At 43.1% G+C, this 27985-nt stretch overlaps 1 protein-coding gene across 1 annotated transcript in view; it reads right to left on the bottom strand.

The window, feature by feature from the left end:
* The window catches only part of Adamts17 (ADAM metallopeptidase with thrombospondin type 1 motif 17), a 289908-nt gene that overhangs the window by 37516 nt on the left and 224407 nt on the right, over positions 1 to 27985 (bottom strand). The gene's annotated exons all lie outside the window — the stretch shown is intronic.

Raw genomic sequence — 27985 nt, 5'->3', positions numbered from 1 at the left:
TGGGCAGATGTCCCTAGGCAGGCAGATGAGACAATAATTAGTCCCAATTAAGTCCGCAGGAAACTATGTAAGGGAGGCTTCTAGCCATTCAACCCTGCGTGGCTTGCTGTGCTGAAGGCGGTGAACTCAGTCCAGAAAGATTTAGAAGCTCTGGACTGAGAGGGATAATTCATGTTCTCAGTGAACTGCAGTGTCTTGGCATGAGAGGGAATAATGAATCCCATAACCACTTTCAATTGAAAATAATAATTTGTTAATAACTTTAATAACTAATGAGCCACAGGAACTGTGTTTGTGAGTCTTCCCAGCAGAGCAGACACATTTGTTGGTTTCTGGGATTATTAAGTAGGTGGCATTGAGTCACCTGGGGAGTTTCAGAGGTTTTGTTGGGCAAGTATTCCATTAGATGGCCTATTTTCACCTAATCCAACTTCTCCTCCACGTTTATCTGTTTCTCAAGTCTTTGCTCAGGGCAAGTTTTCAGCCTAACTGGGCACTGGGCTTTCCCACCAAGATCCTCAAAGCAGACACCCCACATTGTCCTGTTACATGGAGTTTGTGATATATTTTCCCTCCAAGATTGCAGATTGTTGATTTTAATTGTTAGGAGTGTGTGTGTGTGTGTGTGTGTGTGTGTGTGTGTGTGTGTGTGTGTGTGTGTGTGTGTGTACAGAGGCCAGAAGTCAGTTCCTCTATTACTCTCCCTAGGTGTTTTTTAAGGCAGGGTCTCTCCGTGACCCCGGGGCTTGCAGGTTTCGCTGGATTGGGTGGCTAATGTGGTCCCAGGGTTGACCCATTCCTCCCCTTTCCAAGATGTTCCCCTTTGTGCACAACTCTTACATGGGGGCTAGGGATCCAAACTCAGGGTTTGTGTTTACACACAAGTACTTTCCACACTGTCCATCTCCCAGCCTCTGACTAGGAAATGTTTTAATGAGAGAATTTCACAGAATTATTTAGTCTATGGTGCAATGCTTCAGCCATACAGTGTGTGGAAGTGTGCATCCCCAAAGTCCACCTCATGTCCTGCTGTGGTGATCTTTGTCCAGGTTTTATCCCTAGCTCTTTTGAAAGACAGCTTTTAGCACAGAGCTTTGGGCTGGTAAAGGTCCTGAACACATGGTTTGTGTGTGTGTGTGTGTGTGTGTGTGTGTGTGTGTGTGTGTGTGTTTTCCCCACATCATCTTAACTGTGTATCAACAAGAAAAAGTGAGAACCAACTGAAGCTCCCTAAAATGATCTCTGTGCTGGTCTCTAGAGGACTGTGGGCCATAATCCACTCATTTCTAGGAATCTCCTTTGACTTAGTTTTCCTTTAGTTAGTAAAACTTATAATTATTATTTATGCATATGGTAGAAAAATCTGGAAGCCCACCAAAACAATAAGGGAAGGAACAAAGAGCACCTATAATCCTATTCTTTTCTTTCTTTTTTTTTTTGAAACATTGTTTCTCTGTGTAGCCTTGGCTGTCCTGGAACTCATTCTGTAGACCAGGCTAGCCCTGAACTCAGAGAGATCCACCAGTCTCTGCCTCCACAGTGCTGGGATTAAAGGTGTGTGCACTTCTGCCTGGCTAGGATCCTACTCTTTATCATACACATTTTCCTTAAAACCAATGCCATGCATGTTATAAACAAACTGTTTCATATCTGGGTTCACTATTGATAGTAGAAGCAATTCTTAGGTGATGTTTATTCTAAGTGTTGACTTCTTAAAGCAGAGTTATAAATCACCTAACCAGTATATACGGGTTGACTATTTGGAGATGTTCCGTTATGACCCCCATACTTTGGGTGATTTCCCAAAGGCAGAGCTAGAAGGCCCAAGTGATGAGCAGGGTAATCAGACCGGGGGAGACTCCAGACTTGGATCTCTGCGTGACGTGGAACTCACTGTACTCTGAGCTGGCCATGTCCTCCTCAGCAGCCTGAGGGCCCTCAGAGAGGCGCTCCCATTCTCTACATGTCAAGACCTGAAGCATACATGGTCTGCTGTCTTTCCCTAGGCTTCCCTCTGCAATGCACACAGCCTGTTACTTGTTCTTCACAAGCCAGCAGCATCCAGGTCACTTGGCTTGCACCGACTCTTTTGCTTTGGACACACCCTGCTGGCCAATGCCTCCTTAGCATGTGGCTTCAACAAACCCATGCCTGGGTGTAGCCTGACTAGCTTCAAGTAAATAAGCAATCAGAACCACACTAACTGGACCTGTTCATGTGCCAGATGGCATGTGTTCCAGTCTTTACTGGACTCCCAGGGGGGATGAGGAAGTAACCACTCCCACGAAGTAACCTGTGTGTGAGAGGCAAGGTGGCCACCTCCCTTCCTGGATGATGCAGCACAGCCACTGCTCTGGCACCTCCAACACCTCTGCATAAATCCCAGGAGGGTGTGGCCTGACCTTAGGTCTGGAGCTGTCTTTTCTCCTTATTCATCTTTTCTACAAGCAAAGCTCCAGAAGGCCAAGAGGAGGTCTTCACCTTAGGCTAGTATCAGACAGGACATAGCATCTGGTACTTTGTAAGCACCCAGTAAATGGCAGGGTAAGAGTAAAAAACTGCATGGCTAATTGCTTAGACTAAGGTCTTCTTTCTAAGAGCTAGTGCCAGCTATAAAAAATGGGGTGCCATTTCCCACATCTATAACTAACTGGGTAACAGCTGTATGCTATCATCCAACTTTGTGATATACTTATTTCTAGGTAGAGGGAACTTTGTACTTTTTCAAAAACTATATTATTATTTTCTAGCTTCATTATTTTGTGATTAGTGTTTTCTTATAATATTTCTACTCTATGGAACCTACTGCTTTCTTCATGACCAAATACATGATTAGGTTCTGTGACTCAGACAATGGAAACTGAAGCATGCACTGTTGGCATTCTAAGCATAGTGTCTGACACATGCAATGAGACTTTTGGCTATGTTGTTAGGCCGTTTATATCTTCCTTATTGTTGATCTCGATCCGTCTCACAGTGAGAATGCTGGGTTGGTGTCTTCTATAAAGAGTAAGATTCCATTTCCTTGCATCTTATGTTTACACAGTGTCTTAGGGTTTTTATTGCTGTGAAAACACACCATGACCATGGCAACTCTTAGAAGGAAAACATTTAATTGAGAGGGCTTTCTTACAGTTTCAGAGGTTCAGTGCATTATCATCATGGTGCTGGCTACATCTTGCCTTGTTGGTAACAGGAAGTTGACTGATCCACTAGAAAGTATCCCGAGCATAAGAAACCTCAAAGCCCACCCCTTACAGTGACACACTTCCTCTAACAAGGCCATACCCATTCCAACAATGCCACACCTCTTTTAAGTGCCACTCCTTATGAAACTACATCCAAACTACCACACACAGTCTGTACTGCATTATTTGGACCATACATATCCACAACTACTATATCTTGATTGCAAACCAAGACTTCTCTTCTGTTAATTCCTTCTTCTGGGACACTGAACTTTTTTTTTTTTTTTTGCTTTGAGTTTACTTTGGCTGAAGTTAGTGTTGTGACTACTGCTTACTGTTTCGCTTACTGTTAGAAATTGTTGTTTATAATATTTTACCTTCTCTCATTTTCATTTACAGCTTTAAATACCACATCTTACTTTTTTCTATTTTACCGTCATACCTTTGTCCATCTTTAGTTTTAGACTTTCTGAACTAGTTGCTTTTAGGTGTGCTTTCTGTATATATCATATAGATGTATCTTAGTTTGTCAACTGATTTGAAATTACTTTTAATTAATCTAATTCATTTTAATATATGTATCCTTACCTTTTAAACAGTATAAGCTTTTAAATAGAATTTTACTATAGTTACTGCACATATTTTATTATATTTGTATTTCTATGGTTCTATTTCCTTGAAATTGTTTTTGTATGTGTTTTTATTTATTTTTAAGTGTAAAGCTTGATGAATTTTCAGAACCAAGACATGTAGCTACAACTCAGCTCAAGAAGAAAAGTCACCAGGACCCCAGAAACTGTCTTCAGAATTCCAGTTGCAAGTCTCCCCAACAATTCTTACTCCTATTTCCATAAATAGGTTTCCCAAGATTTGAACTTTAGTTAAACACAGACATAGTGCGTGCATCCCCGTCATCTGTCTGCAGCTTCTTACCCTCAACGATGCATTTGTGCAGTAGGGCCCTGTAAAGCTCCAGTCTGTTTTCATCACTGTACTATAATATAATATTAATATAATATAATAATATAATAACTGGACAACTTCCGTCACACTGTAGATGGGCAGTTGGGTTGTTTCAGGGTCAGGGCTCTCATGAGGAGTCCTACCCCAAACATTCTTGTGCACATGCTATATAACTTGCTGCTGTATACACAGGGATATATGTTTAGAATCATAAGCACTTGTTTGTTTAGCCAAACAGATTTCTAAGGCCAATTTACATGTATGTTCATCAACCATGGGAAATTCCAGTTGTATATTGTCTTTGCTGAAGCTCAGCATTTGTCTTTTCCATCCTATCCAGTCTGCGGGTGTGAAGTGATAGCATCCTGTCATTTTAATCACACAAATGGAAATGGCAAGTCAAGGCATATGAGGAAGGAGAACAGGATGACTGGCAATCTAGTGTTCAGACCAAGGCCAACGAACATCTCTAGCTCCTCTCTTTTTGAGTTTGATGTGGGAAGTACACATATCTTTGTAAAATGTCATTTGCTTCCTTCTCTTTAATCCTTTAATTCTCCTCTCTTTCCTTTCATTTTTTTGTTTGTATTACTTTAATTATATCAGAACATAAAAAAATTATCTATTGTTGTTTTTTTCTTGTTTCTATGTTTGCTCTAGTCTTATCTCCAAATCAATTGTATAATGTGGGAACAGGATGTCCCACTATCTCTCCATACCAAGCATCTTAAAGTATAAAGCAAACTATACCAAGCATCTTAAAGTATAAAGCAAACTATTGCCCAAGGACAAATCTCAACTGATTTCATAGATAAAACTTCGCTGGACTACAGTCCTGGCTTTTTATACAACTGTTCATGCTATCTGAAGGGGCTTGGTTCCAGGAATCACCCTCCTTCCAGATATCTGAATGCCTAAGTCCTTTACATAAAATGAAAATGGTATCTTCATATAATCTATGTGTGTTCACCTGTGTTCTTTAATCTCTTGATTACTTTTATATACTTGAGTGTAAACAGCTGTTAGACTCTACTATTCAGAGAATAAAGGCAAGGACCAACAACTCTATATATGTTCACTACAGATACAGCTACTCTATGTCTAACAACACATTAATGAGATACTCAGTGGATGCAATAAAGCATGAGTCTAAATCACAAGGCTCCAGCATGGTTCAAAGGCATAGCATGTCATCAATGTGGAACCATAAATAATTCCTGGCCCATAGCAAATACATGGTTCTCATTTTGGAACTTTGTAGATTTTTTTAAAGAAAATTTTAATCTCTGGTTGGATGAATTAGCAGAGACAGAACCTGTGGCAGAACAGAGTAACTGCATTGTCTATGCAGATATTCCTATGCTACATTTCTAGTTGAGTAATTTTAACAGAGACTACAGCTCTTTTAGAGTCTAAAATACTCGACATATGCCCTTTATGGATTTTTGTCTAGTAGATACTCTAAGAAGGGCTTCTGGGTATGATGTCCTGAGCTCTCTCATACTGAAAACCTGTTTCAAAGCCTCAGCATTTGAAGAACAGTTTGGCTAGGTATAAAATTATCTTTTGTGTTTTATGTCCTGTTCTGCTATTCTGTAAGGATACCAATTAGGCCCAAGGACGAGTAGGCATCAGTGTTCCTCTCATTGGAAACACAGGGGCAGATGGGTAGCTGAGAAGGTGCCCACTCTGTGAGGAACTTTACTACCTTACCTGACAGCCCATGTTCCTGCAGAGTGTCCTGACACTCACCCCAGAGCCCTACTCCAAGAAGTTATGTGATAAGAGGCTACTGATAAGCTGCAAAGACAGGGTCATGAAAAGAGCCTCTAGGGGTCTCTTGGACATGGGTCAAGGGGAGCAGGTTCTAGCCCCAGTCTGTTTCCCTGCTTCGTCTATAGTTAAATCATGGGAAATCCACTGAGTGTTCTTCAGACCTTCCAGTCTCCTTCGCAGCAGTGTTGGGCTTAAGTAGTCTTTTAAACACTCCTATACTTGAGCATCCTTCCTTGTCTATGTCATCAGCCCCATCTCTCATTATGTCAGGGGTAGACCACATGTAGAAAACATTCCTGGGAACTGGGAACTGCTCTTTTTTGGGAGACTGATGCCTATGCCTTAGGCTCCTGGTTCTTTTTCAGCTGCTGTGATTTCTCAGAAGAGCCTCAGGCTTCTAAAGTATCTTGAATTAGACTTCCTCCTGGGATAGGGTTTTGGACACTTGTAAAAGAAAAAAAAAACTATAATGATAACAAGGATCATAAAAACACCAAATTTAGCAATTACTGCATGTCTGGAAATGGCCTGAGTAATTTGTTTCTATTAGTTCACACTCACAACAACCCTAGGAGGTAGACACTATGCTCAAGCTGTGTCTTACAGGGCTGGGGTGGTGACCTGTGGATCTGGATTCCAGCTGTGGATCTGGAATGGGAACCTGGCTGCCTGGATCCTGGCTGTCTGACCATGAGACCAACTGCTTCTGCCTCCTGGGCTAGGCTCTGGCTTCTTCCCATCCTCAGGGGACCACACTTCCTGCCTGCCTTCTCCCTTTCACCACCCCCCCTTCAGTTCTGAAAGTAGTAGTGGTTCACAGCAGCAGCAGCAGCAGCATTTTCCCGTGTGTGTGTGTGTGTGTGTGTGTGTGTGTGTGTGTGTCTATCTTAAAGAGCTTATTTCATTCTTCCTGGTTTCTCTTACATTAAAAACGCTACCAACAAATTGCCTTTATTAAATTCTTCTAGGCAGGGCTCTTGTGAGTCTGTTAGCTTGACTTGCGATTCACTAGGGGCATGGACTTTTTTTCTATAGCCACGGCACATATATCTCTCATACCATGCACTTGGATTCACCCAGAACCACTGTGCAAGCCCCTGTGTGTCTCCATTCTGGTGATGGTATCAGAATGGAATCTCTCAGAATTTCCCTTAAATGTTAAGCAACACTGATTGATCTTTGTATCTGCAGGGTCACAAAGAGCTCTGTCTGGCCCCTATTTACTTTTCTCAAAGCAAAGGGTCCTAGACTTAACCTTTCTTCAAGTATCCCTCTGACTGATAAACTGAAGAACAACACAGCCAATCACTGCTTGTCAATGACACTCCTGCTGTGTCGGAATTAAAGTCAGAGAGACAGGTTCTTTTGTGCCCCTGAATTACAAGCAGAGAGTGCCTTGTCTAGAAGTTGTAACATCTGGCTGCCTGTCCCTGTTCCCTTGACCCATGCTGAACAAGGGCTAGAGGTTCCTGTCAGCGCTGGCTGTATCTGAGGTTTGGATAGGGTACCTGGCCTATTGTCATCACCTCCAGGAGCTTGGGGTCTGGACCTCTCAGCCCTCAGGATATGAGATAAATGATCAACTACGTTTACTTCACTCTTTCTACCACAGGCTTATTGTATTTGTCTTCGGTTCAAGGTCAATGTCTAATTAAAAAACTTGGTTATTCTCACTACAGTTAAGATTTCCAAGCCCCTTTGTCATCACAAGTCAAATGAACTCCCACTAACATCAGTGACTAGAACTCAAGAATTGGCTGGAATTCAGATTCCCCATTCTCATCCAGGAGAATACTGCATCAGGAACCCTAGAGTGGTGGCCCATCAGTGTGTCAGCAAAGAAGTTTCTCTTCTCTCTCCTCCAGGAGTTTCTGAGGATGTGAAAAGCAGCTTTCTTGAAACTAATCACTATAGCAACACTGCAGCTCCCATGAAAATAATCACTGCAGCAACACTGTATACATACAATAACCTCAACAACATTGTACATACAAAATAATCACATCAGCAACACTCTACATATAAAATAACCACTGCAGTGACACTATAAGTATAAAATAACCACCTCAGCAACACTGTACATATAAAACAACCACTGTGGCAACACTGTACATATAAAAGAATCATGGCAGCAACACTATACACATGAAAATAATCATAGCGGCAATGCCGCATATATAAAATAATCATGGCAGCAATGTTGCACATAGAAAAATATCCACTGCAACAATACTGTACATATCATAAAACAACCACCCACATTCCCCATGGAGGGATACTCCCTTAGTCTAGAGGCAGGAGGGAAGGCCTAGTCCCTATTCTAAACGACTTGACAGATTTTGACGATCCCCCTTGGAAGGATCACCCTCCCTGTGGAGTGTGTATGTGAGTGTGGGGGGGATGGGTTGGGAGGGGAGTCAGGGGACATGGGAGGGAGGGAGGGAAAGGGAACTGGAATCAATATGTAAAATAAGAAAAAATAATAAATATATAGGAAAATAAATAAGGAAAAAGAAAGAAAGAAAGAAAACAATCACTGAAGATATCATGAAAACAATCTCTGCCACCAATGTTTTATCAGACCTACTGGGCAGGTGCAGCTCAAATATCCTCCCATCTTGATGGCTCTGCCCGACCGACAGAAGAGGACAGGGTGTCCTCTTCCTCGGAAGCACATTAAACATTAGACAGGTGACAGCATGACCAAACTACCCACACAGTGTGGCCTGAGAACATTCATTACCGCCACTGCGGTGCTAATTTCTTCTCTGACTGATGTAGGGAAGAACACTTGGAAATAACCTACTTTTCTACTACTTTTGTCTGTGGTGTTTACATCTAAATCGTGGTTAGTAGACAGAAGTGCAGGCAGCATCTAACACTTCCCATTCATCCATATCAAGTTCAATCTCATTATTCTCAAGGCTACCACTGTCTCAGCCCAGCCAGCAACAAGCTACCCAGCACCTACAGGGTGTCTGGAAAGCTACACTCTAAGCTCTGAGCTCATAACCCAATCTCCAGGTCCGAATGACACCCAACCCCTTCCAGAATCCCCTTTCCTTTCCTCGCCTACCTCATTCTGCTGATAATACTATCTGAAGCCCAGGAACATTCATAAGGTTGGCAATGAACCACTTTGAGATTTTTCTGCTGTTTCAATTTACCCTGAAATACATATAAATTATATGGACTTGCTCTGACAAGAAGGGAAGTATTAGAAAATGCCAGAACTGTTCCCAATATTTTATTACCTGGAAAATACCAGCATGGGTTATTTAAACTTTGTAGTTATAACTGTATTAAAAGTGTGTGTGTGTGTGTGTGTGTGTGTGTGTGTGTGTGCCTGTGTGTGTATGCATGTATGTGTGTATTCATGTGTATGTGTAGAATGATGTGTGTTCATGCATGTGTGTGCGGTGTCTTAAGACATGATGAATAACCCCTGAAATGCTGGGGTTCAACAGCTGGCTTATGTTTATCATTAATATAGTTTTGTAGTGGAGGAGAGATGATGGGTTTGGCTCATGTTCATCAAGTGCTTATTTGGGATGAAGGAATTTATAGGCATTACTTCACCTAATCTTCTGAAGACTTCTATAAGAGAGGATCTAATTTCACAGTTTTACAGATGGAGAGCTTTGGGAACATGCCCAGGGGTTTGTGTGTAGCTAGTGGCAAGGGGGATGGATCCAAAGCCATGCTCTCTACAACCCAGAGGAGAGGCTGCCTCTCTGGCTAGTTAGGCTACTAAGCTTAACCAACAGGGTGCCCTGGTGCCTCCATGATGGGGATTTACCAATCTTCTATTTGTTCCATAGTTTAAAACAGCTGTATAAAGCAAATGCCACAGCAAAGCATGGCCAGGTAAACAAGGGGCTTGATGAGAGATTTCTGAGAACAAGGGAAGGGCTGGTGGAAGGGCTCAGGATGAGGTCATAGTCCAGGTAGGCAGCAACATTTGCAAGAAGGATGAAGTCCCTGAGACACTTCACCAAGTGGACCTAAATGATTTAAACACACACACACACACACACACACACACACACACACACACACACACACGGTCCCAAAGTAGCCCCTGAGTTCTACTTGCTTGTCTGTGGGACATCTGTTCCAGTCAAACATCTCTCTCTTGGTAGGTAAATTCTCCTGTAACTGGACTGAAGTCTTATTTCCAACTCAGGGGAGCTAACCACAGAGGCATGGGATTCTGGTATGACTGAGGCACTTCCCTCTACCAATCTTTATCCATCCCTTTGTGAAAATGGCTTCTGGGGGCTTCCTGGGCTCTAGAGCTGGTGGCACTGAAAGGAAAGAACTCCCCATTGGTGGAGCCCTCAGTGTATGCCCTCTTGGCTTCACTGATGCTAGCTGAGAGAATAGAACATCATGCAGGCCCCGCCCCTTGTTGGGAAAGACAAATAACGGTACCAGTAAAGAGGAATGCATACTGCCAGAGATGGCATTGGGAGTGACAAAGGCATCCTGTGTGGTTGACACTAGACTTAGGTGGGCTCATTATTTGGCCACTCTTCAGTGGAGGAGGAGATGTCAGAGGCTGTGGGCTTGTTCCTTGAGTGGACAGGCTTACTGAGAAAAATATCAGACCTGGGCCATAGGCTGTACCACTCATCCAGTTCCTGGTTACTTTATCTACTACTCACATGGGATCTGATACAGGGTGGGAAACCCTCCCGGCTTTACCAGGCTCTAGGTCAGCTAACGATGGGTAGAGAAAGCAATGCTCATGGTGTTCAGAGGGCGGCTCCACCTATGTCTTCCCCGACAAGTGCATGGGAAGCTGGGCTTATTGGAAACCTTCATCTTAGGTATCTCAGGCTCTGAAATTGTTTCTTCTCTAACAAAATTCCACTTAACAAGCACACATGCACGCAGAGAACAAGCCAGAAAATAAACCGATTCTCATGTTCATTATGAACCTTTAGTGTTCTATTTATGTGTCAATCATCTTCCCACACTGTGATAAAATACCTGAGAAAAGTCAGCTTATACAGAGGAATGGTTTGTGTGTCTCATGGTTTCAGTCAACATTCAGTTGGCTGCCCTGGCTTTGTGAGACATGGAAGTAGCTCAGGGCAGAGGACAGCACCCATCTCACGATGGCTAGAAAGCTAGGAGAGACAGATGCAAAGGTCCAAGTTCCCATTACCCCCTTTAAGGGAATAGCACCCCAAACCTAACCAACCTTGCCAGACTCCACATCCTAAAACCCCCATCTCCTACCAGCACCATGGCTGGGGACTAAGCCTTTATTACACAGACCTTTGGGGGATGTTAAAGGTTTAAACCAGAATGGTTTAATTTTACAACATTGAACCTGTTTTAACTTGCAGAGAAGGAAGCCATCACAATCTTCCCCCTTTCCCTCACCAATTCCTGAACTAAGGGCTAAGAAAATACCATTGCTGACTTCTCTTGACCTTTTCTGGCACTGTTTTTTCAAACATAATGGGTTAGCAGAGGTATGTAAGACTCACAGTAGGAGGATATGGTGTGAGTTCTCACTTGGAGCTTGAGGAAGTTGCTCTTGGTGACTAAGTATTTTGAAATCTTCATTTATAAAATGCAGTGAATGTGTATTTGACTTTCCAGAGGATTGTGGGGTTTGCCCATGTAATGGCCCCAGATGATTTATGGGGTTACATAAATCATGCAGCAGCTCAGCCACTTCCCCCCTTCTCTCCTTACTATCCATCCACAGGGATACACTGATTCTCAGTGGCCTTTTTAAAAACTGCTACCTCCATTACTTTCCTCTTATAAAAAGAAACCATAAAACAAAAAACAAATAACAAAAAACTTTGCGTGCGTGCGCGCTCGTGTGTGTGTGTGTGTGTGTGTGTGTGTGTGTGTGTGTAATCCAGAGGTCAATCTCAAGTGCTATCTACTTTGTTTGAGGCAGGGTCTTGCACTTGGCCTAGAATCTACCAATTTTGCTAGGCTGGTTGACCAGTAAGCCCCAAGAATCCACCTGTCTCTGCTTTCCCCACAAGCATATTCTACCATGCCTAGCTTTTTTCTTAAAACATGTGTTTTGGGAATAGAACTTAGATATCATGCTTTTGAGACATTGCTATAGGAGCTACCTCCTTAGCCCAAGGAAAACCTGAGTTTTCAGATTTTCTACTTTTACTTCATTTTGAAGAAGGTTGTTGGAAAAAAATTTCTCTGGGATTTATGGGAACTAACTTAGTTCTTATTAGGGAAGTAGAGGGTACCAAGAGAATAGGGTTCAGCTAGCAGCTGACACATCCATAGGACCCACTTTCTCTTTAGCCATCACACCTAGTCAAGTTACATCTAAGGATCCAGACCTCAAGCCAGTACAGTTTGGGAGTTGAAATAACCGTGGTGGAGAAGTCTGGGTTTGCTAACAGGTTGTACCACACCCAGTCACAAAGAGTTTGGAAAAGAAACTCTCATGCTCTGAGAATCATACTGCTGCTGATGTTGGAAGTTCCTATCCAAGAGTAACATTCCCGGCGGGCTGCCTTTCTTACCCGTGCACAGGAATTTTCCAGTACAGTAGCCCTCCTGCTAACTAACAGACCTGTGGGTTCTCAAGCTAGCTGGACAGGGGCAGCTGAATGGGCTTAGTTTTTGACTTTTGGTGAGACTCTGCCCTGGCTTCTGTATGCTTTATGTGGTCCCTTCTGTCTTTGCCTGCCCATTATCACCTTCCTTCTAGCAGAACTCTTCAGTTTCCCTTTGGGATGCACACGGGCTGGCAGGAGGGCATGTGAGCTGCACCAGACCCATCAGACCTAGGAGTGACTTAGAGGTGGGCAGAAGATACCTGCAGGGCCCACGCGGGGTAGGTCTACAGCAATTTGCCCTGGTGTCTCTTTTATCAAAGCTGCTTTATGTTTCTTTGTTGTTTTTCAACTTTGGGAGTGACTCCACATACTTTCCTTTTTTAAAAAAGTATTTACTTTCACTATTTTTCATTGTATCTGTGTTCGTGTGTCTCTGCATGTATGGGCATATGAGTTAATGTGCCTACAGAGGCCAGAAGTATGGGTTCCCTAGAGCTGGGGTTACAGCTGGTTGTGTGCCATCCAATGTGGGTGCTAGGAACCAAACTTGTATTCTCTTCATGTGCAGCAAGCTCTTTTAACCCCAACCCATCCCTCTGTGTCCCCATCTCTATATTCTTTTTTTCTGTGCTTTCAGATGTATTATCTGGGATCAAAGACCCAGGGTCTTCCTCTTACTTCACTCAAAGCCTGATGTGCGTCCAGGCTGGTGCTGGCCAGTTACCTGTTTGTATCTCTCCTCCATAACTGTGGCATCTGAGCATGGGGTCAGGGGTTGCCTGAGCAGCCATATTGGCTTATTGGATGATCACCTTCCCTCCCGTCATAAAATAAGCAATGTCAGCTCAATGGGAAGAGGCAATTGGCACAGTTGCTATTCCCATGAAGGCAGAAGGCCACACTGAGCAGTGCCTCCTGCAGACCAGTGACCCCTAAACTGCCGAGAGTACTGTTCCCTGAAGAAGGTTAGGAAAGACAGCCTGCAAGATCAAAGCCTTGGGAGTCAGGGCGATTACACATTCTGATAGCAGTTGACAGCATAGAGTGGTACATCAAAAGGCTATCAGCATGAGATCATCCTCATTATGTACTATTGCCGGCAAAGGGCCAGGCTTCCTTAGCCAGATTTTTTTTCAGGTTCTGGATATTTTCATAGATATGATGAGGTATTTGGTGATGGTGGCTAAAACCAATCATCTCTCTCTCTCTCTCTCTCTCTCTCTCTCTCTCTCTCTCTCTCTCTCACACACACACACACACACACACAGACAGACAAACACATACAAAGACACATACACATACACACAAGGCATACACACACATTCACAAAGATACACACACACACACACACACCCTTACACACCCTTATATACATAGTGCATGGACATATAGCCTAGAGGAAATTTATACAATATTTTTAGAACATTAGTTTCCTACTTGTAGCATCATGTTGAAGCTCAGAAAGTTGCAGATTTTTTAAAAAGAGCATTTTGGTTTGGGGTTTTTTAGATGAGGGATACTCACCCTGTAGTAGAACTAGAGTTTGTGACAAGAAGCTTATGAAATTTCACATGCAAACCATTTCTCTTACTTTATAAGCTCAATACTTTTGGGGGGGAGGTCACTATGGCTGCACCATGAGCCAACTTCCTACCTGTTCTTGTTCCTCTCCAGAGTGTTCAACACTGCTTGATTATGTTAGTGTTCAGACCTCTCTGAGAAGTGGACCACACAAACTGATTCTTGCTCATGAGAGGGTTAAAAGGACCACCTCTCTTCCCTATCAGAGCAATGGCCTTGAGTTGCACTGAAGAAATCTTTCATTCAATTCCTTCAATGGCATGAAGTGTTTTGAGATGAATGTGTAGACACAGACGATGGAAGTCTCTAAACATATATAAGCTGATGGGCCTCTCGGCCAATTTTGCTATCCCTGGGACCTGAGAATAATTTCATATTCCACAAGGAAAACCTTTGAGAGGGCTGGGAGACAGCTCAGTTGGGGGAGAATTTGCCTCACCAGCATGGGGACCTGAGTTCAATCCCATAACCTATGTAAACATGCCAGGTATAGAGGTACCGTTGCATTCCTAGCCTGGAGAGGGCAGCAGGAGGGTTCCTGGGGCCTGCTGGCCAGTCACTCTAGCCTAATTGGTGACCTTCAGACCCCTTCAAAGGAGGTTCCTGAGGTTTATATCTGAGGTGGTCCTCTGACTTCTATACACATGTGCACACATGCATGTACCCTGTGCATATACACCTGCACATACTTACATCTGCACATACAAACATGCACAGATGGACACACACAGATGCATTAAAAACTCATCATTCAAGGTCCTGAGAAACTGGGTGATCAAAAGTGAAAAAATGGCTCAGTGGTTAGAAGCACTGACTGCTTTTCCAGAGGATCCAGGGTTCAATCCCCAGCACCCACATGGCAGCTCATAATTGTCTGTGCCTCCAGTTCCAGGGGACCCAGAACCCATGGCAAAACACTAATGCACATAAAATAAAAATAAAAAGTTTAAAAGGTGCAATCATTTTGCACAAAGGACAGGGATATGGGCCCACAGCATCCTTTGGGATGGTTAGAAATAGCCCAGCTCTCAGCTCTTTCTAGCACCCATTTGAAGCATTATGGACCCAGCCTGGGTGGTGTCTTTCCAGGAGGTTCTAGTGTTTTCTTATGGAATAACAGATATAAAATATAACTATGAGGGAAGTGCTTGGTTATTAAAATAATATGAGTGTTGGAATAGTTCCAGAGTACGTGCATTACTTAGAAAAGAACTGCCCTGTTTTTGTCCAAAGAGATCTTGGCCACAGCTCTGGTTGAGACATGTTTTAATTGTCTTGCTAGTGTGCAGCATTTGCCTGTTCTTATCCTGATGTTTCTGTTTTAGGTTTAGGAGAAGAGGTGCTTTTTTTCAGGTTGAAGATGAGTGACTGGGAAACTAAACCCAAGAAGTGAGGCATGCTAAGCCTGGGGAAATGCTGGAAGCCACCAGGACAGCCAGGTCCTGAATGTGAACCCTGTATCAGAATAAAACCCCATAGTGGTGCAAATGCCCATAGTCTTGGCATTTGAACACTTGTTCCCTTGCTAAAGGAAGCATGCCACTAGGGGAAGGCTTTGAGAGTTTAAAGCCTCAGGTGACTTCTAGTTTGCTCTCTCTATGCATGACATTTGTTTCTGCCACTCTATCTGCTGCCTGCTCCCATGTTGTTCCTCTCAATATAGGCTATAACCTTCTGCAACAGTAAGCAAAAATTAAACCCCTCATCCTTAATTTTATTTTGGCAATGGTGTCTTATCACAGCAACAGAAAAGTAACTAAGACAAGCCCTCTCTTATGTTGTCCAGTACTAAACAGTGCAAGGTAGGTAGGTAGGGTACAGATTGCATTAAGACAGCGGTTCTTAGCCTGTAGGTTCTGACCCTTTTGCGGGTACAATGACCCTTTCACAGGGGTTGCCTAAGACCATCCTTCATACTAGATATTTATATTATGCTTCATAACAGTAGAAAAATTACAGTTATGAAGCAGAAACGAAAATAATTTATGGTTGGGGGTCACCAAAACAAGAGGAACTGTATTAAAGGGTCAAAGCATTAAGGAAGGATGAGAGCCACTGTATTAAGACTTCAATAGAAGTTCTGAAACTCTGAAACTGATAGAGGATATCAGCATGTGCTGATTTTGTGTGTCAACTTCACATAAGCTAGAGTCATCAGAGAGGAAGGAGCCTTGGTGGACAAAATGCTTCTGTGAGACCCAGGTATAATACATTTTTTCAATTAGTGATCAATGACAGAGGGGCCCAGCCTATGGTGGGTGGGGCCATCCCTGCTCTGATGGTCCTGGGTTCTATAAGAAAGCAGGCTGAGCAAGCCAGGGTATACAGACCAGTAAGCAGCACCCCTCCATGGCCTCTGCATCAGCTCCTGCCTCCAGGATCCTGCCCTGACTTCCTTCAATAATGAACAGCAATATGGAAGTTTGAGCCAAATAAACACTTTTCTCCCCAACCTGCTTTTTGGTCATGCCATTTTACTGCAGCAACAGAAACCCTAACAAATACAAGCAGTGTCAAACCCTTCAGGAACAGGGTAACAGACATTATATACATTAAAAGGCAATAACCAAGTAAGTGAAAGCATGCTCACCAAGTGATGCTATTTGCTATATGGTGCATGGGACCAAGTCTCACACTGAACCTGGAGCTGAACAATCAGGGTGGCTGTTCAAAGGGCTTTGGGATCCACCAGTCCCTGACCGCAGCACAGGGGTTTACAGATGTGACACTTGACTCGGCTTTTACATAGGTATTAAGGATCAAACTCAGGGTTCCATACCCATGTATCACACACTTTACAGACTGAACCATCTCCCTAGCCCTCCCCCCTTGGGAGGGGGGAACAGATTTACAGACTGAACCATCTCCCCAGCCCCGAGGGGAAATTTTGTGAGGTAACATGAGGGTGGCTAGCATCTGAGAACTGGTTCTACCTTCCTGGCCAGTGTCTGTGGGAATGAGAATTCCTGGGGCACACCTTGCAAGCAAGCTCTTCCTGAAGAAGAGTATGGAGGGTGACAAGGAGACCCAGAGGCAGCTGGACAAAAGGTGAATGTAAAATCTCCCCAAATATCCCTTTATAATGATAGGTTCTTGGGGTTCTGCTATGGCTATCGTGACCTCAGAGGCTACAGGCCAGTCAACCTTCTGACTCTGGTATGCCCTAAGTCTCAGTGGGACATGGGCTGGAATGGGTTAAATGGCCCCCACATTGGTAAGCTCATTTAGATTGCCATGCTTAGTATGGCCATTTATCTTGGGCCATTTATCTGTCTCTACATCATCTGGATGTGTGCACAGCCTATGTGTGGGTCATCTGTCAACTTACTATTTGGTAGTAACGGTTCCTTATATTACAGATGTAAAATTCTCTCCCGTTCCTTGGCTAACTTTCCACTTTCTTGATGGTTGCTTTTGAAGGAGCAAAGCAAAACTAACCCAAACTTGGAAAATTTTGATGACTTTTAACTTTGTTGTTGTTACTCATACTTTTGGTATCTTAATAGCAGATCCATGTCAGGAAGATTGTTGCCTGTGGTATTTTCTCAACTTTATGCCTTATGAGCAAGATTGTGTGCACGGCGTCACTCTTGCATGTGGATATCCAGCTGTGCCAGAAACACTTGCTGAAAAGACAAATTCTCCATCAAACATCCTCAGAACCCTTGCTGGAAATCATGAGAGTAAATGCAAGGACTTGTGTGCTGGATTCTCAGTTCCCTCTGTCGTTCTTTGCATCCACTGTAGTGATTGTGCCGCATGGTGTTAATTTCATGCTAGGTTTTGAAAGTGGGAGGCATGGAACTTTCAAGTTCATTATTCTCTTTAAGATTGTTTTGGCTGCATGAGCCACTTTCAATTCCACAAGCATTTTAGGATCAGTTTGCTCATTTGTGCAATAAAGACAGATGGAATCTTGACAGAAATTGCATGGGGAAACAATTGTGGAGTATCACTTCCTTGAAACTTTCTGATTCATGAAAATGATATGTGTTTCCATGTGTTAAGGTTTAGTAGTGTTCAGGTTATGAGTTTTGAAATTACTGTTGAGTGTTTTATTCTTCTTGGTGTTTAGGAGTGTTAGTTGCTTTTCTTGCCACTGTGACATAGCACAAAAGCAACTTGAGGGGGGTGATGTTTACTTGGGCTCACAGCTCAGAGGGTATAGTCCACTAGGGTAGGCATGCACACGGCTGGAGTGGCGTGGCTTACTCTAGCCAGACACAGAACTAGGCAGAGTCTTTGAGATCGGCTCCCAGAAGCTAGCTAGGTCACAGATTTCAACAGCTTCACCACTTCCCCAAACAATGTCACCAGCTGGGGATCAAGTGCTCAAATAAGTAAGCCTGTGATGGACAAGTCACATTTAACCTGTAGTATCTGGTGACTAAAAAACTGGTTTCTTAATTTCATTTTCAGTTTATTTGCGTTAAACAGAAATCTGACTGGTCTTGCTCTTCCTCTCTTATCTTGCAGCTCTCTGAGGTTGGTACAGTTTCCTTGGTAGATTTTTCAGGAATACCTAACACAAGATCATGTTGTTTGCACACTCTGCCTTGCCCGCCCCTTTCCTCTTAACACCAATCCCTTTATCCCTTTTTTGGGGGGCTGGGGGTACATGACCCGGCAAGAGCAGAAGCTGTGCCCCACCATATCTACCATAGGAAAGCCTTTGGTCTTCTGTGGTTAGTATGACGGCTGCTGTGTTTGTGTTTTTTTCATTTCCACAGTTTTTGTTTTTTGATGTGTGTGATTGATTCTGCTTGGCAGTCTGTTTCCTCCTAGAACTGTATGGATTTTATGGAAGTTGTCTAATTTATTGCATACAACTCTTTATGGTATTTATCACCGTCCCATTTGTTTCTATAAGATCTAAAATAATGTCCCTTTTTCCACGATTTTAGTAACTTGAATCTTTTTTTTTTCATTGAACAATATAGCTAAATGTTTATCAGTTATGTTGATTTGCTCATATAATCAATTTTTGGTTTTGTTGTTTTTCTCTGTCCCCCATTTCCTTAATGTTTGCTAGCATAATTTTAGTTTCTCCCTTCTACTTGTTCTGGATTTTGTTGCTTTTTCCACTGCCATGTTTAAGTCTTAAAAAACAGATCTTATTTTTAATTTTGTACATATGTGTACATGTGGGTTTGTGCATGTGTGAGTGTAGCGCCTCCACAGTCGGGGAGAGGGCACTAAATCCCTGAAGCTAGACGTACAGTGGTGTGGCGAGCCTCTGACATGAGTGCTGGCAACTCAATGCTGTTTCTTTGAAAACTGTATTCATCATTGCTGAAGCATCTGTCCAGCCCCTTTCTAACTTTTAAAATGTAAACATGAGCTCAATGGTTAAGAGCACGTTATTCTTCCAGAGGACCTGGGTTTAATTCCCAGCACTCACATGGTGGCTCACAGCCATCTTTAACATCCAGGGGATCCAAAACCTTGCTCTTTTAGCCTCCAAGGGCATCAGGCATACAAGTGGTTGCACCGATATGCATGCAGAATATCCAGACACATTAAACAGAATAAAAGTAAACATAAGTTTTAAAAATGTAAAGTTCTTAAGCTAAGACTTTCTTTATGGACTGTTTTCACTACATTTCCTAAGTTTTGACATACAACACCTTCATTTTCATTCATTCATCCCAAAACTAAGGCCTCTCATAACTTGTCCTTGTCCTATTGGTTATATAGGGAGCATATAATTTCATTTCTACATATTTGTGAATTCTTTAAGTTTCTTTCTCTTACTGATTACTAATTTCATTCTACTGTGGTCTAGCATCGTGTTCTCTGGTATCAGCTGGATTCCTCTCTAGATGTCTGAGTCTTGTTGGTTTATAGGACTGTTCAAGTCTTCTGCTTCCTTTCTAATATTCACCTAATTTTTCAAGTCCACTTTTGAAACGGTGTGGGGAAGGCTCTTTTAATACTATTAAATTCCGTCTCTCCCTTCATTTATGTCATGTTCTCTCTAGAGCTTTGTGACCAAGTGCATTCATTTTGTAATTGTTACATCTTTGTGACAGAAGCTCCCATTTTCATTACAAAGTATTCCCACCTCTATTAACATTTTTTTTTTTAACCCTAGGGATTAAACTAATGGCTTTGCTAGGGAAGTTCTCTACCACTGTGCTTCATGCCCCAACTTAGCATGTTTATGAAAATCTATAATTTGACATTAGCATAGCAACCACACTTTCTGTGATAGTGTATTGTCAACTCAACTCAATCTAGAATCACCTAGGAGGCATGCCCTTGGGTGTGCCTGTGAAAGACTATCTAAATCAACGTTATCTTCTGCGAATGTCTGTGAGGGGGTTATCTGGATTTTGTTAATTGATGTGGCAAAACCCATCTTAATTACAGATGGAACCATTCCCTGGGCAGGGGATCTGGAACTGAACAAAGAAAGTGAGCTAGCTGAACACTGAACTGCATTGCTCTCTGCTTTCCCTTTGTGAGTGTTGTGATCAGCTGCTGCTACACTGGCTTTCTCACCACAAAAGACTGTCTTAGGCCTGGGAGCCAGAACAAAGCTTCTCCCTTTAAATTGCCTGTGTCTGAGTATTTTATCATGGCAACAGAAACCTGGACACTGCTACTCTGACTTCTGCTTGCACGATACCTTCATTTTCATTGCATGTCTGTATAGATAGGCATTTTCAAGAAGAATGGTTGTTCCACATTTGTAGACTGTTGCTTTAAGAGAGTTGGCCAGTACTGAACTTCAGAAAACTCATTAGATCATTTGAGAAGTAGACTGTTTTAGGATTTGGTCAACATGCCCATCAGTTTTGTTTTTGTTTTTCTGAAATTTCTCCATCAAGTCTGCCAGTTAGAGAACCTTTCATCATCACCCTCAATTACAGCGCGTTTGTTCTACAGAGTCTGATGTTTCTCCTGGAACCTGGAGAACATACATTTCCCTTTCATTTCAGATGGGTCACTTAGTAACAGGAATAGAAAATGCTCTTTTATGTATGTGGTAGCACCCTCAGAACTTGAGCTGTCGCTGGATGCCAGGGCTCCCCTCAGCTGCTGAAGTAGCAGTGTAAGGCCAGGGGCAGCAAGCTACTGCTACCAGCTGTCTGATTTGAGGAATACCCAAGACTGCATTTCACATTGCCCAGCATTTTCCCTTTCCAGAGATCATCACATAAACATTAAAAGGAAATATCAAGTGTTCCATTTTACTGTTCGGATAAGGCAGGGAGAGAGGGGCCTCTTCGATAGGTTACAGAGTTTGTATGATAGTCATTTCCTAACAGGAGGAATCTGTTACCTATGAAACTGGTGTCTGGGAATTCACTTGTTTTGTCTTTAATAATGGAAGGGAGGGATGGATACCCAAGCAATCAAAGCAACTTGAAGTTGCCATTTCTTCCTCTGTTTTGTGCTCTCCTAATTCTGATCAACAAGGAAAGGTCTCAAAATTTTACCATTTAGTTGGAATGTAACTGAGGCCCTGGAATCTGGATAGTGTCTGAAAAACCATTCTGGCATTTAGCTAATGTAGATTCATCCTCAACATTCAGACACCACTAAGGCCTAGTGTAGCCCAATATCCCCACAATGACATTTATTTATATATACATATTTTTCAGGAGTAAGTAGGACAATTCTTTGAATTTTCATATTATCAAGAGACAGATTAAACAGCAGCATCTTTTTTCAAATTGCACCTGTGGCTTAAGATACACACATTTCAAGTTTCATTCTGAAGTCATTTACTTCCAACCCCCTCTCTGTATGCATGTACATGCATGCACACCACAGAACACCCTTTAATAAGAAAGCATGGTATTCCATTCAGTTTTAACCAAAAACAAGGCTAGCAAGGTTGGAGGTAATTGAGGAAGGAACACAGATTTCAAAACCAAATACCCTTCTCTGGAGATGACTATTCAATCCAATTGCAAGTAAATGTTCTTTTCTGAATCACCCTAATTCCATGTACAGTACACCATGTACTGCCTGGGAAGAGGTTCAAATCATAAATGCTATAGGGAAATGTCTAATAACTTGGAATAGCTTTTCAAGTGGCTAATAAGCTCTAAAAGGCTGCAAAAATGTTAAATCTGGTAATGCATGAGTTCTGGGCTCCAAGTGGAGCCCACTGTGCAGGCTGTGGCTGGGTCTCTAGGGCTGGCATACAGTACCACTGTTTTGATGCCAACAACACGGCCCCCTTCCCGCAGACTGTGGTCAGCAAGGCGAAGGCTGCTGGCCACATTCATCACAGCTGATCCAGTCTGTGATTTCTGCCTCTCCTGCCAATGGTGGGGCCAGGTTTGCTGATATTTTTGTTGGTGTGCAAGATTCTGGAGAGGGGCCATGTGTCCTGTGTCAGATCCCAGATTCTATATGGTAACAGCAGAGGCTGGGAGAGACATCCGCAGAGCCAGGCACCGACTCAGAATAAAGAGGTGCTAATGGTGTGCAGTTGGGAAGGCAAAGGAAACTGTCGGGAACTCAACGGAAAAAGAAGGTGGAAGAAAATTTAGAGGGGGGGGGGGAAGGGAGATGCAAGGGAAGAAAGACAAACACCTATGTTGTTTTAAAGGTCAAAGAGTAATAATAACAGAAAGGGTCTTCCACTGTGCCAGGCTCAGCAGTGGCTTCTTTTTAGCTTCATTAATAAAGTTCATACTGTTAGTTCTTAGGCTATCTTCCAGGGCCATTGTCTCTACACTCCAATTATGCACACACCATTCCAACAGACATTTGGTCTCTAAGCCCCCACACAGCTCCAGGTCCCACCTGCCTGCCATACATGAGGCAGGTTTTACTTGTGCCTCAGATCTCTCTGTTTTTCCAGTCCTAAATTTTTGAGACTAGGCTATCCCTGAGTTCACACACCTACAGGTTCTTATGAAAGACACATGACAGCTAGACCATGCTCTGCAATAGTTCAAATGTTACTGGTCAAATGTGTATATGTCTAAGATACGTGTACATATTTACACATAGTATGCATATGCATGTGCACACACACACACATATATAGTTGTGCATACATTTGCATGCATATATATCTTGCTAGGATTTGCAAGACTTGCAAATTCTATTATCAGACACATTTCTTGAGTCAAACAGTTAAGTAATATCTGTGGACTTGTGGCAATTCATTTTCATGTGCCTATTTTAGACAACATTAAAGGGCCAGATGGTCCAAGAAGAAGCAAACTAACAAACAAAGCAAGTCAGCTTGGAACATCCAGCCAGTATTTCCTTTGCAAGCTCTCCAGAAAATTCCAGGTGCTGGTTTATTTTTTCTCGATTTCATTTTCTCTTCTGTTTGTGGGAATTCCACTCATTCTTTATGTTGGCTTTATATGACTTTATAGTCAGAAAGAGACTGGAAGAGAGTGAGATTAAAAAAAAAAAAAGTGATGTGAGGGAGAAAATGCCTACCTATCAAGTTACAGGCACACAAGGCAGTCTTTTCCTCTCTAAATACCCCAGCACCAAGGTGCCTGGTGAACAGGAGGGTTGATGATCGGAAAAGGGGATGTTGCCGAAGACACAGTATAAGATTTTGGCTGTGCTAGATGCCCAGGGGATGATCAAGCAGGCCAGAAAAAGTCATCCAGTGTAATAACATGTCTTTGTGCCTCCATCCTGAGACAGGAACTTTAGAGCACGGGCCCTTAGTGAATGAGGTTCTGGTATCTCAGTGGTCAGAGTAGGCAGTGATGGGAAGCAGGGCCAGAACACTGTGGTAGGCTAAGTCCAACAGAAGAAAGCATCTGCTCAGCCACAAAGGGGCATCTGTATGCCACTCCTTCCCTACCAAGACTCAGGAGCCATCATGTGAGAGGGGTAGAAAGAGGTAAGAGCAGGAGGTTGGGGAGAAACAAATGGCAGCAGCGTGTTCTGGGCACGACAGGACTGCTGCACGCATGAGCTCCCTGCAGACTATGGTTGCCTACATAAGTGACATCCTAGCCTGGAGCCTGGAGGGGCCTGTGAGCCCTCCTCCTAATGGAGGGGCTACAGACTGTTGATGGGGGAGAGTCTTTAAGTGTACAGTCTCTGGAAGGTTGATCATGTTCCATGAGTATAGGGGCAACACAAATTGGAATTAGTGGGTTATTTTTAAAAAATGAGGATATGATATTGGGAGGGATGAAGGGTAGGGGGTAGATCTGGAAGGAGTTGGGGGGGGAAGTAGAGAGTGAATATTATTGAACTGTGTTGTGTATGTGTATGATTTTTTTTTTTTTTGAGACAGTATGTCTTTGTGTAACAGCTCTGGCTGTCCTGAAACTTGCTTTGTAGACCAGCTCAGAAGTCACAGAGATCCACCTGCCTCTACCTCCTGAGTGCTGGGTTTAAAGGCATGTACCACCACTGCCCAATTTGAACATTTTTGGAAACCGAATAAAAATGTTATATTAAAAACATAGCATAGGGGGACAGAGTCAGAAAGACAGATTCCTGTGCCCATTCATTTCATTAGAACAGTAAAAATTTCATTTCTATAGTATATTCTAGGGTGGGAGCTATAGTTCATGGGTAGAGCACTAAGCAGGCGTAGGCGAGACCCTTGGCTTGGTCCCCAGCACTGCAAAACAAACACCACCAAACTGAGAAAACATCAATTGGGCCAGTGGAGTGGCACGTAAATGCGTCATTCAAACCCGAGTGTGTAAGTTCCGATCCTGGGACTCAGAGAGGAGGGAGAGAACCAACTGCTCAGCGTTTTCTCACCTCCACACATGCATGGGGTCATAGTGCTCTGCCTAGTAATGCATAAATACCTAGAATATAATAACCACACACACACACACACACACACACACACTCCCAACATATTTAAAACACAGTTATTCTGGATGATTACAAGCTACGCCATACCATTTCGTATCATTAAATTATCTTACAATCTGAAATCATTGATATTTACAGCTTCATTCCCTTTGAAATCTGGCATTTTCATTCACATATTTTATGTCACAGCAAATTTCACCTTGGACCAGCTACTGGCTCTCACATTGGGTGGTACATCCCTAGAGCATCATGGTAGAATCCTGAACTTCCAGCTTAGCAGGCAGCACACATGGCTGTGCTACTACTCCAAGCACAGGTCGCTGTGATGGGAAGCAGCTTCAATATTAGTTCTGTTCTCATGCCCTCAGCTCTATTTGATGAAATCTGTCCCCCCTTGTCTTACCTTAAGGATGAAGCCAAGGACATCTGTGGGATCTCTCTCCTTTCTGCACCTTTTACCTTCTCAATTTCCAGCTGCTATGGTCACTCTGAGCATGTGTGGGGAGCTCAGTCACAGCCCATCACAGCTCTAGCTGGGCCTCTGTTAAGGTCTGAATCTGAAACCTTCCTCATAAGTTCATGTTTTGAATGCTTGACCCTTAGCTGGTGGTACTACCGTGGGAGGCTATAGAACCTTTAGGAGCGGAAGCTTAGCTGGTAGAAGTAAGTTACTGTGGGGAAGGACACTGAAGGCCACAGCCTGGTCCTGGTCCTGGTCCCCTGGTTCCAGCACTCTTCCTGTTCTGTATGGCCCCACAGTGTTATCACATATTCCAGCCACAGCCATGAGCAATACCATGCTTCCTACACTAGCCACAGCACCTGCAAACCCTCAGAGGTCATGAGCCACAAGCAATCTGTGCTCATTGAAGCTGTTCCTGTCACAGCAATCAAAGGTAGCTAATATAGTGTCCATGTAGTGACAAGTTGTCATAATTAGGAACTGTATTCTGGCCTCCTGGTTCATATCCTCCACTCCAATTTCTGTTCAAACAGTTGCTTTTTGTACGTCCTCCTGAGTTTCCTGTCGTTATCTACTGCTCCATCATTACAGCATGTAAATCCTTTAATTGGCAGCATTTAATCCCTATGCCTTTGTGTCCCACAGAGAAGCCATGGGCCTATTGTGGGAGAAGGGGTACTTGCTGAGGAAACGTGTTATTCTATTTGTTTTCTGTGCATAATGTAAAAAAAAAAAAAAAAAAAAAAAAAATCAAGTGTTAAAGTAGTTTGAAAACACTGATCAGAAAATACAATTCATGAAGGCATCCCTAAGGCTTTTTAAATAATTCTCTTGAGCCTATCCTGACCTCTCTGTGTCATGAATGAGTTCTTTACCCCATTCTTTGCTCATTCTTCTAGGGGTAGACCATCTTCAGTTTCAGGAAGAGAGACTACCTCCGGTCTGATCACTGAGCTTTTGTTTTTCTTTTTTTTTTTTTTTTAATTTTACATTTGTCTTTTTATTTTTTTAATTATTTATTTATTTTATATGTCAACCATGATTTCTCCTCCCCTTCCTCCTCTCCTCCTGTTCCCTCCCCTCACCTCCTTTCTACCCCCCTTCCCAATCCACTCCTCAGAAAGGGTAAGGCCTCCCATGGGGAGTCAACAAAGCCTGGTATATCAAGTTGAGATAGGGCCAACCTCTCATGAATCACTGAGGTTTTACAGTTGTTAAATCTTCCTTCTTTGGCCCCACAGCTGAGGGAGGGCCTGGAAGATGGCCTGGAAGTATGGCTGCCAATCCTTAAAATATACAACTAGGGGACTTGTTGTGGCTCACAATTCCAGGCCCCTAGGAACTAAAGCAGCTAGTCATCTTACAACCTGGGTCAACTGCAGAGAGAGAGATGAATGCTCCCAAGCTGCCTGGCCTCTCTGAGTCCCCCCACCCCACCCACACACAGACTCTTTTATAGTTCAGGATCCAGTCCGTGACATGGGGCTGCCCACATTCATTCAGGGTGGGTCTTCCCATATCCATTAACAATCAGGACAATGCTTCCCTACCTCCAGACTGGCCCACAAGCCAAGCTGATCTAAGTAGTTTCCCAACTGAAGATCTTTTCTTAGTGATTCTAGGTTGTGGCAAATTGACATTCAAAACTAACCACATGCAGACTTTCTGAATGAGTCCTCAAAAGCCTTTAGTGTGAAAGTAGGCTTTCAGTTTTATTTTTTAAGGATCTCCCAAAATCCACGTAAGGAACACCACCTGCTTGTTGTTCCATCTTAAACACATGATAAGAGCTTAACAAAAGGCTGTGACTATGCTATGATGGCTCAGCAAATAAGGGTGCCTGGGCCAACCCTAACAGCCTGAGTTAGATACTCAGGGCCCACGTGGTAATGAAATCATCAGTGCATGAAAGATGCCCTTTGACCTCTACAATGTGCCATGGAGTATGTGTACGTGTGCTCACACACACACACACTTAATTAAAAAATAAAACTGTGTAAGCAAAGGGGGTTGGTACAAAAGTCAGACACATTGTGAGACTCCTGAATCAGGCCAGGGGTACACACTGAGCTTAAAAGATTCCAAAGTCTACACATAAAAAAGCAAAGATAAATATGTCTTGACGTGATGGTCAGGGCCACAAGGCAAAAAACTAGTTGCTTAACTTAGAGGGGCAACATCATGCAATGCATCAGAGTCACTGGGTACCATGCTTTTGTCCACTGAAGCAACTAGAAAGAAATGTGTGTAGAACTGGTGAACACACCACATAGCTTGCCCAGAACTCCAGATTATATGCCAGAACACATGGGCAGCATGGCCTTAGCTGGGTCTGGCAGAGTAGTACAGAGAGCTTCCACACAACAACAAATGCTCACAGAGATGGGTGAGCCACAGCCATTAACCTCTGCAGATCCTTATCTTAGATGCAGATTCTAGCACTCATTTCCCCTTCCTCCAAGACAAGCAATTTAGAGGAGCCCATGAGTACCAGTCAAAAATATGTGCCCATAGCAACGCTTCCTCTGTGAGCTGTTGTCAGTCCTGACCTGAAAGCTGCCCTCCAGCTAGGACAGTATATTTTTATTAGTGTTCTGGCTTAGAAGACAGAAGTTCAGACAGTACTGTGTCATGGTACTTCAGTTGGTCACAGACCATGAACACAGCAGTGGCGC

Source organism: Phodopus roborovskii, unplaced genomic scaffold (assembly GCF_943737965.1).
Source record: "Phodopus roborovskii unplaced genomic scaffold, PHOROB, whole genome shotgun sequence".
In the NCBI taxonomy this organism is placed as follows: Eukaryota; Metazoa; Chordata; class Mammalia; order Rodentia; family Cricetidae; genus Phodopus; species Phodopus roborovskii.
This window is presented reverse-complemented; position numbering and strand designations above follow the sequence as displayed.